Source organism: Cryptomeria japonica, chromosome 6, assembly GCF_030272615.1.
Source record: "Cryptomeria japonica chromosome 6, Sugi_1.0, whole genome shotgun sequence".
In the NCBI taxonomy this organism is placed as follows: Eukaryota; Viridiplantae; Streptophyta; class Pinopsida; order Cupressales; family Cupressaceae; genus Cryptomeria; species Cryptomeria japonica.
Window position 1 is genome coordinate 625,747,380 of NC_081410.1, and position 11,684 is coordinate 625,759,063.

General features: G+C 37.2%; 1 pseudogene; it reads left to right on the forward strand.

Moving 5' to 3' along the window:
• Positions 1-9,550: 9,550 nt before the first annotated feature.
• LOC131876752 (G-type lectin S-receptor-like serine/threonine-protein kinase At2g19130) lies at positions 9,551-10,746 on the forward strand (annotated as a pseudogene).
• Positions 10,747-11,684: the final 938 nt, after the last annotated feature.

Genomic DNA, 11,684 nt, shown 5'->3' on the forward strand with positions numbered 1-11,684 from the left:
CACCATGTGTTGACACAATTGTTGCCCCATCTGCTAGATGCGGTCCTGTGTTCGTGACGGTTGTTACTCCCTCTACTAATGCTCTTTCTTCCAATATAGATAGATCGGTGCTGGGCTCTTCGGATTGGTCTGTTGCGACAGCTAAAGTTGAAGAAGGATGAATTACTATAAAGGGGAAGCATTCAAAGACGTCCAAGCCTTCTTTTGATATGACTCTTTGTTCTCACAAGGCCAGTTGTAAATCTTGAGGGCCCTTGTAGTTGGTTGTTTGGGCTGGTTCTTTTGGCCCTGTCTTTGGTTGGGTAGCTTGCCGTCTTTCGGGGTAGATTGTTTTTGTTGTTGTGGCTCTCTCCTCTTTGTTGAGCAGTCAAGTTCTATCCCTTATTTGATTTGTAAAGGGTTTCAGGTCCCTTCAAAACCTATTTTTCACGTAATAAAAAATATCACTTGTTAAATGGCCTATCAACTGGCCTCATTTACTACATAAATGTATGCAAAAATTAGACCAATTTTTTTCCTAATTAACCTTCCCACCACTTCGACATGCCCATTGCACACCAAGGTGCGATTGCTAATATTTTTTTTTTAATATATGAAATAACCCAACAATGTAGTGGAGCTACCCAACCACATTCTATTGGATGTTCATATTTTCCACGATTTCTTTTTCTCCGCTTTAAGCATAATTGCTGGCTTGACCTTAACGTTACCTCGCCTTTTCCAGATAAAATATATTATTACAGAAGTGAACATATCCGTCGAACGTCCAATCTCTTAACAGTCTACTTTCTCTAAACCAAAATTATTGCCGACCATTTTGTCCCACCTTTTCTGCTCTGTTAATATTCACGAAAACCATGATTGATTTTTTTGAGTGAATTTAAAGGCCAACAACATAGAAATGGGAAATAATGGTGCACCACCATATATGCTCTTCGCTCACTCTGCTAATTATGTTTCATAATTGTGATGAGTGCATTGCTGATGGCGGAGATACTCTTTCCTTGGGTGCCTTGGTGACAGGAAATCGGATGATAATTTCAAAGAATGGAACGTTTGAATTGGGATTCTTCAACCCAAATGGAACCAATAACTGGTACAATAGGTGTTTTATCTTAAAAATTTTATTGTTTCTCAAAAGGAGTATAGGTGTATACTTTTTTATTTAGGAAAATCAGTGGTGACTGATTCATTCATTGTTTGGCTGCTTTGAACAAAATCAATAAATTCATCATCTATGGAATATATGTCAACATCTTGCATGTCATTTTGTGACAACATTGTTGTAAACCTCCTAAAACCACTCTTTGTAAAAATTGGGCAATGCAAATTCCTATCCATGCATTTTGCAACAAATATATGTTGCTTTACACTGCAAATAAACATTCAAAACACATAATGTTTAGTAAGAAGATTGTGTTGATAGAAATATGTTGCACAATAAATAATTACATACGTAGGTTGTGCCAATTGTGTCTTTCTATGTATCTATTATCAAAAAATTATTGTCTTACATTAAGCTAGCAACCTAGAATGTCACTCTATGAGTTTATTATCAAAAAATTACAATAGTCTTGAACAAGAAAAGTTTTTGATTACGGTTAAAGAAGGTTTTGAAGGGACTCAAAACCCTTTACAAAAAGATTTCAAAAGATGTATCATAGAAAGCCCAACATAAAACAGACCAACCAAAAAACACCAAAGGGCTGAGAGACAACAGATACAACAAAAAGACACTCCAACCCAACCAGACAACAAAAAGCCAGTAGACCACCAACAAAGAAACAAAAACACAAACAAAGAACTTAACTTAGATTCTTCAGCGTATCAACAACTTCAGGCTCGAGCTGATGCATCTTTTTAGCAACATCCTTCAGGTCCATGATGTCCTGAGGCACACCTGAGACTTTCTTATTCATACTTTCTCTTGTGCATTTTCCAAGGGGACTCGTATCATCAAGCCCAACAACGTTATCTTTGTCTAAATCTACAACATTCTTCTCCATATGAATCTTTTCCAATTTAGCTACCATAGTGAACATATTCTCCACAGTAGCTTTGACAAAGCTATGGCTACTCTCTATGATTTTATGGAGATTGGACTCACACTTGCTAAGCCTCTCCTTAGTTTCATTGAATTTATTGTCATAAATCTCCTTATTTTTCTGGGTAGCTTCCATAATTTTGGCCAAACGGTCAGCCATAACCTTTTTATCACTCTCAATCCAGAGAGCACCAACTGCAGAACCTTCAAGAACCTCCTTCCCAGTGTCCGTAGCTTGACATCACCAACCATCTGCATCTTATCCCCTGCATCCAAATTGACCTGAACAACATCCAACTTGGAGGAGAGAGACCGTTGTTTGAGATTGATATTTTCGATTTCAAAAAAGACCCACCTGAAAAGCCGAAAGACCTCCAACGAACTATTCTTGGTAATGTTCAGAACATCAAACGAGATTTCCTGTTTAGGGTAAAAGTCTTGGGAAATAAAATTTATAGTCCTGGGAATTGCGTCCTGTACCGTGAGATGAGGAAGAAGCCTCAGTCTGTGGTGCCTGAATAGGGGAATCCTTCTCATGGGAGCTATCTGATACAAAAAAGTAGCCTTTTTACCCCTCATCTTCAGTCATTTACTAGATCCCTTGCCACCAATATCAGGGGACTTAACATCCTTACTAGTACCAAAGGCGACCAACTTAAGCTCTTTTTTAGCCTTTTTGTTAGGATGGGGGGAAATTCCCATCATCATTATCAGTCTCCCAACCCTTAGAATCTGACTCCTCACTATCAGCCACATCTTCTGCAGAAATGGAAGGGGGCTTACTAGGACTCTTAGAAGCCCTATCTTTGAGGTGCTCATAGATGAGAACAATTAACCCTTGGTGCAGCACTGGGTAAATGTGAGGGTTCTCCTTATAATCAGAAATACTGAAACTCAAAGAAGACAACAAATAGAATGGGAAAGAAATTTTATCATTGTGGCAAAAAATAGTTCAGCAACACAAAATGATACCCGTAAATTTTAGTGAACCTCACGTCTAGGGTAAAGAACTCCATAATCTCCCTCAAAAGCTCCCTCCAAATCAACTTAATCTGATGAGGTTCGAAGTGGGTTTTATTTACCTTGACCAACTTGGCTTTCTCCTTGTCGTTCTTCGGGAATTTCTTGATGGCAACATCTGAAATCTTCTTGTCTTTGTAGAATTTGATCCCCTCCAGGGATAGTCCTAACACTTCCGCAATAAACCCCTCATCAATAACTGTAAGCCTACCAAACAAGTTCACTTTACCATTATTTCATCCCTTAACAAACTACTTAGTGATATTCTGATTGTGTCCATGCAAATTCTCTAGGAAGGGCGTAACTCCCCCTTGTTGTAGATGATGCCAAATAGTAGCATTCTTCCTCCAAGTATCACAACTAGGTGGCTCCACTCTGAGTCTCTTACCCCCCATAGTGTCAAGCTTAAAAAAATTCACAGAGAGTTCGATAGAAATAGAGAAACTAACAAAAGACCCAGCGCTAGCTTCCCAAGCAAGAACCACCCATAAAACATGTGAAGGCATCTAACAATAATGAGAAAGGAAGACGCTTAGATAGAGAGCCAACCAAGTAATAATAGCAATTTTAATTACCCTCATCATCAAGATTAGTAGATGTCACATCAAATCTGCCATTTGTCCAATCATACATTAGAAGGGATTTGACCTCAGCATCCAGTGTGTCCTCATTATACCATATCTTTCTCCTCTCAACCTTAACCCCCATGTTAGAAAAATAATCAACCAAAAAATCCACTTCCCTATAAGCATGGGAAATAAAGAATTTATCAAAGGTTCTAATAATACTAATATAAGCTTTGATTAAATTCTCAATAGTCCATGAGGCTCTACTTCTCCCTTTTAGGCACTGAATTATATTATTCGAATCACCCTCAATCCAAACCTTCCTACAATTTAATTTTCTAGCAATTTGCAACATTTGAAGAGCTCCCATGGCTTTAGCTAGGTGGTTAGTCTGGCTACCCATGGGGAGTACCACCACTATAATACACCTACCATTCTTATCTCTTAACACTCCCCCACACCTAGGCGGCCCTAGATTGCCCTTAGTTGCCCCATCAAAGTTAATCTTGACCCAACCTGAAGGAGGAAAGCTCCACACCAATCCAACTCTAGACTGTTTAATCTGTCCACTTGGTTTAGAAATATCAGCAAAATCCTACACTCCTTAGAGACAACAATATCATAATCTCTTCTCAGAACAAAAGGCAATTTGGAAGCAGCACTAGCCACTAAATTGATGTTCTCAACAATTGCCCTACAAATCTTTTCAGCAACCACCTTGGGGGGAATCTTGAACAAGAAAAGTTGTGTTCATATTTGAATCCTTAAAAACACTTAAAAACTCACAAGATTCTCTATAGGACCTGGACAAAAATAAATAGACATTGATAAAAAAGAAACATTATATTGCCTTAAACAAGATGCAAGACAACTTATAAGGAATATTGTTATAGATCATTGTAGATCCATCATTATAAGGAGTATTGTTGTAGTCAATGAATTGCTCCCACTCTATCTCTTCCTCATCTAGTAGAATCCCATTGGGCAATGGTTTCTCTTGATCAAAGTTAAACATATCCTAGTCTAATTGAGCACTTGAGGTTGTGCAATGAACTAAAAAGCAATAATCTGTTCACATATTGCATTTCCTATATTATGTAGTGTAAATTCTTGTATTCACTAGAGGGAATCAAAAGACTTGTCCAAATTGGAACAATGCTTGGAAGATCCTGCAATGATTGAATTATATAGACCATGGCTTCATGAACATGCCAACTTTTCAGAAATAAGGGGTGTCTTGTAGAAAACCCAACCCTTTTCTTGCTTCAAGATGAAGAAACAAATAACATATCCATTACTTATCATTATTATATGTATTGACCTGGAATGTTTCTAGTTTTTACATATCCAATTTTGTTTTGTTTTGTGGGCTAGTATATACAACTCAAATATATAAATTAAAGCATTCTTTTTAAGAAGCCTCAACCTCTAACCCAATTCTATATACTCGAGAATCTCTTAATCAAGTATTATCTCTAATAAGCCACATTTTCTGGCCCTTTTATTCTTAGAAAATTAGACCTTTGGAGGGTTCTTCATGGTCATCTAGCATCCATTGTCCTTTTAGAGGGAAAAAATGGGTTTTCGATTAATTTTTTGGAGTGGTACATAAAATAGAGAAGATCTTCTATACAAATGGTAGGGCTATATTTATTAATCTCAAATTTGAAAGTGGGAGCGGCTTGCTTCCCTCTCCTTGTGAGGGGATTTGGTTGTTAGGCTTGGGAGTATTGGAGGGGGTTATAGGTGGATGATTCCATTTTTTGAGTATGTTGGTGTCATTCAATCAGCTCTCCACATTCACCAATAATTAACTGGTAGTTCACTGAGGTCCCGAAGAGAACATTAGAAGAGAGCTCTCTCTATATAATAGTTTTTGCTGCTAAGAATTCTTTGATGACTATTTGTGGAAAAAAGATTCCAAATATGGTATTGTTGCTTTGTTAGCTTATTCACTATATAGTTTAAATAAGTTGAACGTTCACTAATTGGTGAAGTTTGGCCATGAATACAAGTGTTGGTGAGGAATTTCAATTGTGCAGTTCAAAAAAATATACCTCTTCAGGTGCATTTGCTTTAAATTATAAAATTAATAATCAAATGGGTTTGGTCCCTCTATTGAAAGCTAAACTTTTATCCATTGTTCAATGTTGGTTAGATCTACTATTAATGTATTTTATTCCTATAACATCCGGTGTTTTAAACCAAATGATTAAGAGATAATGAAGTTTAGTAAGCATACAACCAAGATAGTGAATTTAAAACACACAAATTTACTCTTTATTCATATTTGTAGGGTCACATGTATTTATTTGTGCGATATGTTTGTTTCTATTCTAATATATTTGGATATGAGAAAAAGGTACACTCTAAAAATGTAATGCTATATTTATCCTTTTTGGGAAGCACATAAAGTCATGGCTTAAAGGACTAGAATGAAAGGAATTTTTATATTAGAATTTTGAGATTCAACTTCTACCACTATTGAATTGTCAAATAAGTTTCTTTTGTTTAATACCTAGAAAAATGTTTTAGAATTTTCTCATATTCAATCCTAATTACTTATTAATATTTTTGAATGACAAGATAATCTCTAGTCAACTTTTCTTTTTTCTTGTATTTTCCATAGATATACCCTATTATCATTTTATTTCTTCTTCTAATCGAAGTTCTTATTCATGTCATTTGTTTTCTAAGGATTATAATAAGTGTATGTGATATTTGTCTTATGTTTTATTATCTCTTACACATGTTTCTTTTGAGATATTCATGAGTAACCATAGTTACTAGGAGACTCCATTATAAGAATTAGGATTGTCTCTATCCTTGTACCCACAATTTTGGTGACTGCATTTCTATATAATATAGTTGTCTTCTTATTCATCTACTCTCATACACTAATGTAATTGGCGTATTATTCCCATATGGATACCCAAATCCCCGTCTTTTGGTAACTATGTGAGCAACATAATACTATTCGTATTAGATTGCTATTGCATTGCCAAGTCCCTTGCCACAAAGTTTGGTTCAGGCTTTGAAGAAATAAGTAATATTTTATATGCAGGCTATTCTATAGATGAATCTTTAAATGATGGATATGCAGGTGGCTATAGGAGGCTGTATGATAGGATATGGTTTACAAGGAAATAAACCCTACATGGTAGCTTTGGACAGGAGGATTGCATCATTATGAAAATTATACAATAATGTCATGAGATCATATGTATTTTGTTGGAACATGTTCTTTAGGTGGAGAAGTAGTTACATCCCATGGGAGGTGTATATATGCTTTTCCCATGTATAAAAATTATACTAAAACATGTGACAGCTAGTGGCCATTCATGCATTCCTAAACTGATTCGATGGCAAATTCAAAAATGCATGTTGCAAACTATTCTGAGATATTTTTTCAAACCTAAAAAATATGATATAATTTCCTGAACATGTTCTGCATTTGTATTACCAGTTAACAACCCCATTTTCTAGCTTTACCTACGCTTCAACTACTGAACCAATCTACCACAAATCAGTCCCTAAATGATATATAAAGTACATGTTCACTTTGTATCGCCTAAACAATTTTTTCTATTTTTTTAGGTGTTTCTTGTACAAAGGATACAAATTGGTTTTTAACTTGCCACATGTACTTGTTTGGGAGCGTAGAAACCCTACTTTACAAATTTTATTCTTTCTTTATCAGCTGTCAATCCCATTGTCTAAAAAGATTATTGCCTTATTTGCAATCAATTTCGGAAAATTTTGCAATCATGTCAACCTCTGTGATGTCTTTTCTTTGAAGTATCACTACTCTGATGTGCTAGAATAGCATAGGGTTATAGGAGATTGAACTTCTAGCGATGGAGTTGACTGAGTAAGATTCCACTACTATTGATTCATATCATTCTCTACCCCTATTTTAGTGCCTAGATATGTATTTTATTTTTCTTTGAACCAAAGGTCGACCCCTTTAGGATTAAAACATTTATCTCCTTGAACTCTTAGAAAGATTGCTAAGTGTTCAAAAAACAAACTTAGCCAAATTGCATATTTTGTGGTGTTTTGTTGCCAATGGAAAGCGCAATTTTGAGATTGGAAAGTAAACATTTAATTTCTCTCTCAACTAAATTTTATGGGTTTATAAATGCAATCTAGTGCTTTTGTTGTATTCATGAACAACTAGCAGTAAATAAGGTTAGACAATACTGGCAACAAATTTACGAAATGGATTTTAAAAATCAATTAAAGCAAGCAGGTTAAATTGATATGAAGCGCACAAGAAGATCACATAGCTCTAAAAAAATACAATATTACTGCTACATGAGAAGGAAAAACAAAAAGCAAATTAGTATCATTTTAACAAAGCACCCACATAAATAACAAAATTCTATACGAACATAGGAACCATTTTTTGAATGTCTAAATATTGAAATTTTATTTAAAACTTGAGATAGATTCATAATCTAAAAGTTTGACAATTCAAAAACTTATAAAATAGATCTAAAAACTGCAACATGCATAAGCTACAATACCTGTGTTTGTAGCTGCTCTTCTTTCTGGCTTTTTTACTTTGTGCAACATCCGTCAAGCGTATGAGTTTTCCCTCTAAATTTTTGGCGTGGTTCATCTCTTTTTTAGTGGGAATGAAACTCAGATGATTGCCAAGTGACAAATAATATTTCTAAACTGGTGGGGCAATTTCTAGCCCCACCCCATTTTCATCGATCAAATATAAAGACCTAAGAAATAGAAGATTCTATTTTTTAAAAGAAGATTCCAAATAATTTTTACCCAAAAAAAATAAAATTTCATCAAACCACCTCTTCTTTCCAAATAGACATTATCGTGTTTCATTTTCTGTATGTAAATTATTTGTTGACCTATTAAAAGCGCAATTAATAGACATTGTCGTGCATTGACATGAATAGATCAAATGCGTGTAGGTTCATCTTTTTCGTTCCACGCTCACGTGGTTTCAGTCTCTGTTCAAATTCAGAAAAAACGTTTCTGATCTTTCTTTACGATTTAATGTAGCCCTAAGCTACTCCTATATATTCCGATCAACCCAAAAATATGAGCACCAACAATATGGAAATGGGAAGTAATTGTGCATTAGAGTATTTGCTCTTCGTTCTTACTGTGCTAATTATATTTCACAACTGTCACGAGTGCACTGCTGATGGGGAGATACTCTCTCTTTGCAGGGTGCCTCGCTAACACGAAATCAGACAATAATTTCAAAGAACGGAACGTTTGAATTGGGATATTTTTAGCCCAAATGGAACCAGTAATTGGTACATTGGCATCTGGTATGGCAAAGTGGCAGAAAAGACGGTTGTTTGGGTGGCTAACAGATAGAGACCCGCAAAGAAGAGGCCCGGCGTTTTGAAGTTGTCAAGACAAGGTAGACTGGATCTGATTGACGCAGAGGGTGCACCTCTTTGGTCTGTGAACGTGTCGAACAAGGTTTCGCGGGCTGTGATATTAGATTCTGGCAATTTTGTAGTGCTGAGCGATGACAATAAATCTGAGATCTCTTGGCAGAGCTTCGATCATCCGGCTGATACCTGGTTGCCTGGGATGAAGATAGGTGGAAAGATAAAGCTTGTGTGTTGGAATAATTCATTGGATCCAGCTCCTGGCCGTTTTTCTCTTCAAAACGATCCTTCAGACCAGACAGTTTGTGCTAAGATGGGACAATTCTGTACAGTATTGGGAGAGCGGAGTTTGGGACGGCAAAATATTTAGTGAAATTCCGGAAATGTGATTGCCACCCTTATACAATTTCAGCGTTGAACATATTAGCTCTGGTTTGTCTATCACTTATACACCGATACCTCCTAACAGTGCGCTCTCACGTTTCGTCATACACCAATCTGGACAATATCGACTATATGTTTTGCTTGATCCCAATAAATGGAATATGATCTGGTCTGAGCCCAGAGATCAATGTACGGTATATAATATCTGTGGCGCTTACGGAAGCTGCAACTCCAACAATGTTCAGTTCTATAGCTGCGTGGAAGGCTTCATCCCCAGAAACAATCGCTCCTGGAGTTTGCAAGATTGGTCCTCAACTGGCTGTGTTCGACAGAGCCCTTGAATTGCGATGCCAAAATTGGCAGCACCGATGGGTTCATCGATTCCAGCGCAACGTTGCCTGATGAGCCCGATTTTTCCAAATACCCTGCAACGACACAGCAAGATTGCGAGAAAGCTTGCCTCCACAATTGCTCCTGTACTGCATTCAGTTTCAATCCGCCTTCAGGGCCATGTCAAATCTGGTCTGAGGATTTGCCAAGCATGCACAAGTCTCCATCAGAAAGCAACTCAAATGTCTTTGTTCGAGTAGCTGTCTCTGCACTTCCACCATCCTTCTCTAAACGCAGAACAAACGTAAGTATTGTGGGCGTAGTGCTTGGTGCTCTCGCAATTGCTCTGTGTATCTATTCATTTCTAACGTGGCGGAGGCATCGGGTACAATCCATGCAAATGCGTGCAGATTCCTCCAACTCCTTTATTAGAGTGTTTAATTATAGGGAGTTGAAGATTGCAACGAGGAATTTCAGGTCTCAGCTGGGGAGCGGAGGATTTGGCTCAGTGTTCAAAGGATCTCTAACAGATGGCACGCTTGTAGCCGTAAAGAAATTGGAGGATTCAAGACAAAACGAGAAGCAATTCCGAGCGGAAATCAGTTCTCTAGGAAACATACAACATGTAAATTTGGTCAGGCTTAGAGGATTTTGTGCAGAAAGATCAGAAAGGCTACTGGTTTACGAGTTCACGCCCAACGGCTCTCTGAATTCCTTACTCTTCACTGGCAACTCCAAAAATAAACGAAAGTTACTCGACTGGAAGACCTGATTTGAGATCGCGCTAGGCACTGCAAGAGGGTTACTTTAGCTCCACGAAGAATGCAGAGAGCGCATCATTCACAACGATGTTAAGCCCGAAAACATTCTCCTGGACAGCGAGTTTTCCCCTAAGCTCGCCGATTTTTGGATGGCAAAGCTTTTGGGCAGAGATTTCAGCCGCGTTCTGACCTCTACGAGAGGAACGAGAGGTTATTTGGCTCCAGAGTGGCTCTCTGGTCTACCCATTGTGGAAATTCTATTGTAGTTACTGATTATTAATCTCTTATATCATACGTATTATTTGCTTCTCAACAAATATTGAAAAATAACACAACTACAACTCCACAAAACACATAAAATATTCAACACAGTGAACACGATATTTTCGAACAAATTGTACCTGGAAAAACCCCAAAGGGAAAACCAATACTGCAAATGAGAAATATATTAAACTTCAGCAAATTAAGAGATACAAAATTCCTTGCCTCTCACTGGCAGAACCCTGACAATCTCCCAATTCCTCCTGCTAATATTCCTCCACTGCTATCTCCCAACGCTATCACTACGCCTCTTGCTAACACTGTAAGACTGTTTGCTATTACTGCAATCACATTTGCTAACACTGCAAATGCTCTCCAAGATGTGTTTTCCAAATGCCCCTAGACCTCCTTTTATACTACCCTCGTTGATAAACCAACGGTCGAGATTGATTCTCAATCAACGGTTGAGATTAAAACAACCCAACAACCAATAACAAAATTGGTTTCTAGTTGCTTCCAAAAGTGGTCAATTAATTAACAAATAATTGTCCCTACTCTAACTAATTAGTTAGTAAAATAATTATTTACTAATTAATCACATCTGGACAAACAACTGTCCAAAGCTAACAAACTAACACTCCCTCTTAGCGAGGAAGCTGTTCTGCATGACACCCAACTTCTCTCTGAAGAAGATGAATTTCGCCTTCCCCAATGCCTTTGTTAGAATGTCTGCTACTTGCTGATTTGTAGGTATAAATTGTAGCTGAACAATCCCTCGCTGTACACAATCCCTGATGAAGTGATACCTGATGTCTATATGTTTCGACCTATCATGAAACACTGGATTCTCAGTCAACTTGATGCAACTCTGATTGTCGCAATGTATCATTGTAGTCTTAACCTTCTGACCAAACAAGGCTACTAGCAACTTTCGAAGCCATAT